The following is a 7,115-nucleotide window of genomic DNA, read 5'->3' as shown; positions in this document are numbered from 1 at the left end:
GAATAATGACCAGAAGAAAGAAGAGGAGAAAAATTTCAAATAAAAAGGTAGCTCATGCGAAAGGTGGCCAGCCTTATATATACGTAAAAGGCCAGAGGATGAGGGCCGTTCAATTGTCTTGATGTGGGATATGAGGATCACAACTCGAAAGACGAAATGACGGCAGAAGATAGGCTAGGCCATTTAATGCGATTCTCAGAAGACGGATCGTAACCAACCACAATGCTCCACGTATCCGATACTAGCGTAATGGGCGGGATATGAAGAGTCCACAAAGAAGCCTAAAAGCCCCCATTGTGGCCACATGTGACGTCATATGCCACGAGCAGGGGCTTGGGAGGCAAATGTACACCCTAAATATCCACGGGTTATTAGCGAGCTGGAGATGGGAATAATCCTATCAGCCACGTGGAAGCTCCTACCCAAAGCTACTGTTACAAATCTCTACCTCTTTAGCTCGAGTTAGCCAATGGTTTAGTAAGAATACTCAGGGATCGGGTCAGCAGCGTAGACATCACGAGCTGAGGCTACATCAAGCTCGAGATACGAGCTTGAGCTGACACGTCTGACCCTTTATAAAGTCAACCACACAATGTAAATGTGCGCATATCAGACATCACGTGTCTATTCCATTCCTGAATTCTCGGACACGCAGCATAAACATGCGTGTTCAGGCACCCCACGACTGGTTTGGGCCATGCGACCCATTATCCCCCTTACCTATTAATTAGACCACACTTCATTGTCATGTTTTAGGAACTAATCATGATTGTCACAGAAGTGACATGATGGGTAAGAAGGTCACGGGATGACCTCCTTTGCCAACACCCAGGTGTCCTCTCCCTATAAATATGGAGACCCTGGGAGTTGCAAAGGGCTGGCTTTGAATTTGTAAAGAAATCCCCTGTAAGGAATATCAGAGATATATCAATAATATTGGCTGGTGGACTAGAAGGATTTTAACCTTTGAACCACCTAAAAAAGTATTCGAGTTATAATCTTCCTTTGAGATCATTCATCTATTATGGTTCACCATTTAGCAATAATCCCTCTCCTTATTCATATAATTATCTGTTGCCGAAGAACCGCGTCAACAACTACCTTCTGCACTTTCTTTAGCAACATATCCAGATTTACATGGCTACAAAAAAATCCAGTGTTGCTGGAGTCCCAAAAATATGCATCATTATGACATCGCTGTTTCAAGATATTTTATTGCAATAACATTTCAAATTCAAAACAAAAAATGGAATATTGAACCCATGAAATTAAAATTTGTATTACAACATACCAGGCTAGGCCAAGCCAATAGGTTGGGAAAATCAAAGTTTGAGCATCATCATCTATTACACCATTAGGTGTGTCTCTATATCTTAATACACACCCAAAAGAATCAATCATTTGCAAAGCAGTATTAAGTGTCAAATATTTTTCTCAACTTCTTCATATTGAAGAAAAAAGGACTTGGGCAATGTGCTACATGATCATAATTTTGTTACTTCAACAAAGGTGAGCTTTAAATAGATCAGTATTTACCTTCATGTCCACCTCAGCTTCAGGTCTAAGGCTTCTAAAGTACCACCGCTCCAACTGTCCCATTACATTATCAACCAACACATCTCTGAAAATGATTGACTTCATTAATGAACCAAAGTGTCCTAATATCATTGAAACAAAGGAAAAATAGTGATGTCAATAGCGAAAAAAATTATTCAGATAAGAATTTATCACCTACCGCAAGGACAAACTAAAGTCAAATAGGAAAAGTCCAAGTTTGAATTTGGACTGTGGTAGGGCTGCTTTCAAATTGAATGCACCAATCTGCTTGCCTTTGCTTTTTTTATACTTAGAAATCATATCTTGAAATGATTTGTCCATTTTGCAGAGCTCTTCGTCTCTCCTTAGAATAGTAGGATCGATCTTGATGTTGTTATCGTCCTTTAATTTGTGAATAACAGGTGTGTCTGTGGTACCATATGCAATGGCTTCATATGGAATGACATCTTCTAGTACAACTTCACAATTATAAATACCAAAGTCATACTTCTCCTTCACTTTCATGCCAATTTTAGAAGCATCATCTTCAAAACCAATATTATTCTCAACATCTATCTTCTTATTCCCTGAACATGATAGTACACCATCAAGGTTCTGGATATCATTGTACGGCCCAACGTCATCATTGTAGTTGTCCGAGGGTAAAAAAGTTGGTTCAGGATCATTGAAATCATTCTGTATTACCCCATTTTCCCTCTCGATATCAGAAATTGAACCTTTTCTATAAGAATCTTCAAACTCATTTGGATGACCTATGTCGCACTCCAAAAGCATGGGGTCAATTCTCATCACAAGCTGGCTGAACTTCGTTTTCTCATGCAAGTAAATGCTTGGCTCGATTGGGTCTTTAGTCAACTTCTCAAACTGCACACACTTAGCGACCTCTTCCTTGCTAATATGGGGGGAAGCATGCCCGGGAACCATTGAACTTATGGCAGTATTGAAACTTTGATGTAATCGTTCAAATCCCTTGTCGAAATACAATTTCATCTCATATTTAAATTTTCCAATTTGAATGACGTGACGATTCGGAGTACTCAAACTTTGTTGTAAATGTTAAAATCCCATGTCCAGTTCAATCTTCCCGTCCTCTTTAAATTTATCGATTTCATTCTCCTTAGCAATCAAGTTCTTCTCCAAGGATTCAACCATTACACACAAAGACGATATCGTGGCGAGTAACTTCAGTTGATCGACCCCTTCTTGCAATTCTAACATGGGGATCTGCACAAAAATTACATAATATTATTAACTCCGACATATTATAGACTTTGCCATCATAACAACGAAGGAAAAAATTGACCAAATTTTATCCCATGCTTACTATATTCAACTCAAACCCCCTTCATCTTCTACCCAGTCAAGAAAAGCCTTGGTATCATCGTTAGACCAAACACCTATAGGGCGTAGGGACCAATTTACATGCCCTTCCTTCCAAACAATATGGTGACAGTAAAATACCTAAAAAATGCATAGATATACAAAATTATTATGCACCATTTACGAAGGCCAAGATTATTGCAAGAAACTAAAAAAAAAATATTACTTGTAAAAAATAGACGCATCCTCAAACAAACTTTGCTGGTTTGCCATGATACTGTCTGATGCTTTTCCATAGATGCATATATGCCATCGACGCCCAATTAACATGACAAACAGTGGAAATGTCAGTTAGGGACATTATAGGACCCTCGACCTCCCGAGCAACATGTAGAGACGTATTAGGCAGCAAAAAAACACTAACAAAAAACAACAAGAATTGTTGAACAAAGGACATGTCAACCAATTCACGAAGCCTCAATTTTCGCTCCAACAGACTCACAATATTCTTCTCACCTTTCTTGTAAAAAGGTTGTTCAGTAGGGTTAGCATGTCTGTGTAAATATTCAACACCATCATTAACACCCATGGTAGCACTAAAAACTTTACTGTCTAGTTTGAAGTGCTTCCCATGAACATCCAAAGATTCATCATCAATGTTGAACCTACTCAACAACCAAAATAGAAGATTGGTCTCAAGTTACAATCTTTTTCATCCATAATAGTGCCCCGAATCCCAATTCTTTGAGCACCTTTTTTTGATCGCCATTCATATGGGAAATAAAGGTGAAGATCCTATGAGGAGAGCATCTATAGTCTAATTTATCATGTTCAACCATTTTCAAATCCACTTTACAAGAAAATGTTCACCTGCCATTAAAAGAATAAAAGAGAACACAATGATATATGGCATGAAAATTCTTTTAAATTAATGGGGAAAAATAAATAGATAAAGTACCAGTGATCTATAGTGGAAATTAATTCAAACTCAAGTACTGAATTGGTTATCATTAACTTGTGTATAAATCTTTCAAACATTGAAAAATATAACAACTATGGCAATCAAATATTTAATTTCCATCTCACGTAATAGTTACTGTTAGGAAAAAATTGTTTTGCCTCAATGGAAATGATTATAATATTACAACTCTAAGCAATAATATTACAAATAAAAATGGATTGATTAAATAAGGTTACAACTCTATAACTGAAAATTACAAATAAACAAAGAAACGGAAGAAGATGATGATGAAGAAGAGAATAGTGAGAATACAACTCTAAGCAAAAGATTACAAGTAAAATAAAGTGTTTAGACCAAAAGAAAAGATTACAACTCTTAAACAAAATATACAAGTAAATAGAACAAGAGAATAAGAAGAAAAGCAATAGAATAAAAAGAAGAACATAAACACAAGAAAACTCTCACTTACACAACCAAAGTGAAGAGGGTTGGGGATCACCAACTTGAACAAGGTTTAAAACCTTTGTCCAAAAGCTTATTTCCCCCTAACTCAAGCACTAAGGAATCTCTCTCAGATATTGGAAAAGCTTTATGGAATTATCAAGCCTCAAGGTGTTTCTAGCCAAGTGCTCTAATGGATAGAAATGTTGTGTCTTACAAGTGAGCTATTGGCTCATATTTATAGAGTTTAGAGACACCATTTGAATTTCAAATTCCACCAACCCCCATGGCTGTTACCAATGTTTAATTGGATTAATATGGAATTAAAAAAGAGATTTGGGTTTTTTGAGCCGTTCAACAAAGATTGAAAAAACTGAAAATTGGTCATTTTTTGGCCTGTGGCCACGACCAGAGACATTAAAGGTTGCGGCCACTGGTCTCTGTCCCACAGGCCGCGGCCACCGACCAATTTCAGCACTTAAAAATGTGCTGTTTTTCCAAACGGTTCCAAACCCTCCCAAATGACTTTGTAACTCCCAAAACACATTATTGGGGTTAAAATCATATCTCTAACAGCCATATCACATATGGCTTTATGAAATTCATCTCAATATTGTGTAACAACAATTTACACAATAAAGGGTAATATTTGGAAGTTAAAAATTGTAACATCAAATATGTTACATTATTTGGATATATCTCATATATCTAAATATTGTAACTCTCTATTATATGTTACAATATGTGACACTCTTTGTCACATTTATTTAATCTAAAACATTATATTATAATATAATATAATTTTACATTATATTACAAAATAATATAACAGTTACTAATATACAAGTAACCAATGTACTTGGATACGTAAAAGCATTCAATGTAAAAGTAACAGATTCTTACAGACAAGCGCACTCCCTCTCAAGTAACAATGACTAGTGTAAAAGTAACCAGTGCACTTCGCTAGATAACAAGGTTGAATATAAAAGTAACAGATTAATATGGACAAATACAGTCATTCAACTATACCAATGCTTCATTCAATGTAATCCCACAAGTAAGAACAATGAATCGTAACCAACTTATTATTTTCTAGATCTTTCTCTCTCTCTCTCTCTCGGTAATGCCCCGAAATCCCTAATGCGGTTTAATGACTGGATTAGTTGGCCGGGAGGGCCATAACTGTTTAATTATGCCATTAGCTGGTAATATGCATGTTTATGTGAATTATATTATAATATGATGTTATATGCATGCATGTGGGTCCACATTTGATTATTAGGGTGTTTTGGTAATTTGGCCCGTTGAGGGCATATTTGTGTATTTTGGTGCATAATGTGAGTAATGGATGAGATCCCATTATTATGGAGATATATTCAAGATATTCGGCATGAGACGGTCTTATATTTTAAATTAGTGGTTTTGTCATAACGGGTCTTTTATTGGGATATTGAGTAATGAGAATGTTATTTGATGATAAATTGGGAATTATTGAGATCAAGAGGAAATTCTGGGAGTTTTGACTATAATGTCCCCGGGGGTGTTTTCGGGACCCCGAGCACTAGGTTTTATTTGAGGTTACTTAAGCTTGAAGTAGCTTGTCAGATAGAACCATACGCTAGAAAACCCTTTCTCTCTTCCTGTTAGTTCCTTTTACTGTTCAAGGCATTTTCGAAGAAATCTCGAGTTCTAGGAGTTGGAATCAAGCGAGGATCGAGGCATAGCAATCCTAGGAAAGATTAGAAGCTTCTTGACCGAAGGATTTGAAGAGAAACAACCCAATCAAATGTAATCTAAGTTTTAAGTTTTGAGTTTTGAGTTTTTAGAGTTTCTAAGCTTCGAATTGGATTTTGTGAATCGTTGAGTTTGTGGTTCGTTTGAGCCTCGGGATTTGATGGTTTTGGATCATTGGGAAGTTTGGGAACTTTGATTTTTGGATTTCTAAGTGTTTAGGTGTGTTTTTGGGAGGTTTGGGATGAAGGAAATCGGGTTTATTGCTGGTTCTGGGTGGGGGACCGCGGCCCTAGCTCGAGGAAGCAGGTGGAGGCATTTTGGCCTTGCTGGGCACCGCAGCCCTGAGTGAGGGGCGCCGCGACCCTTGCTCCTGGTGTGGCTGGGGGCCGCGACTCAAGGTGCTAGGGTTGCGGCTCTGGGTGGTTTTGAGCCCGTTTGAATGTTTTGACCTCGGGAACTTGGTTTTAGGCCTCGGGATTGTTCCTACTACCCGGATTAGTGGGGATTGATGCCCGGAGGCTAGATCTTGGTTTGGGAACCTTTGTTATTCATTTTATTGATGGTGTCCCATATTTGTTTATGACTAGGTGACCGCTAAAGGGCTAAAAGTCAGATCGTTCTCAAGGGTCGTTCTTTTATTCATTCTCTCTCGAATCAGAGGTAAGAAAACTGCACCCCATATGTGATATGCATGGATATTCATGAGGCATGTTGAATGTGTAAATGTGGACATGGATTGATTATTGAATGCTTAGAAAATCTTGCTCACTTGTGCATGGCACTGGCTAATTAGTCAGAATTGGCAAAGGTGTCAGTATCAACTGTGAAGCTGTGACTCATTAGTCAAGTTCGGTAATGGTACTGGGCATTGGTCACATAGTGCTAACTCATAAGTCAGGAACGACCTTAGCGTGTTCAACGCAAGCCAACGAAGATTAGATCTAATCAAAATCTGCATTAAATGACTCAGAAGAGCATTAATGCCAGATCGACCTCAAGTTAGATGAATACTATAAGCGCTTGTCTAGCCAAAGGCTAGTTACTTAGAGCCATAGTGACTATTTAGTCACATGGCTATGGGTGATGAGCCCCGTGTGACTTA

The sequence above is a fragment of the Humulus lupulus genome, chromosome 1 (assembly GCF_963169125.1).
Source record: "Humulus lupulus chromosome 1, drHumLupu1.1, whole genome shotgun sequence".
Lineage (NCBI taxonomy): Eukaryota > Viridiplantae > Streptophyta > Magnoliopsida > Rosales > Cannabaceae > Humulus > Humulus lupulus.
Note: the sequence above shows the minus strand (reverse complement) of the source record.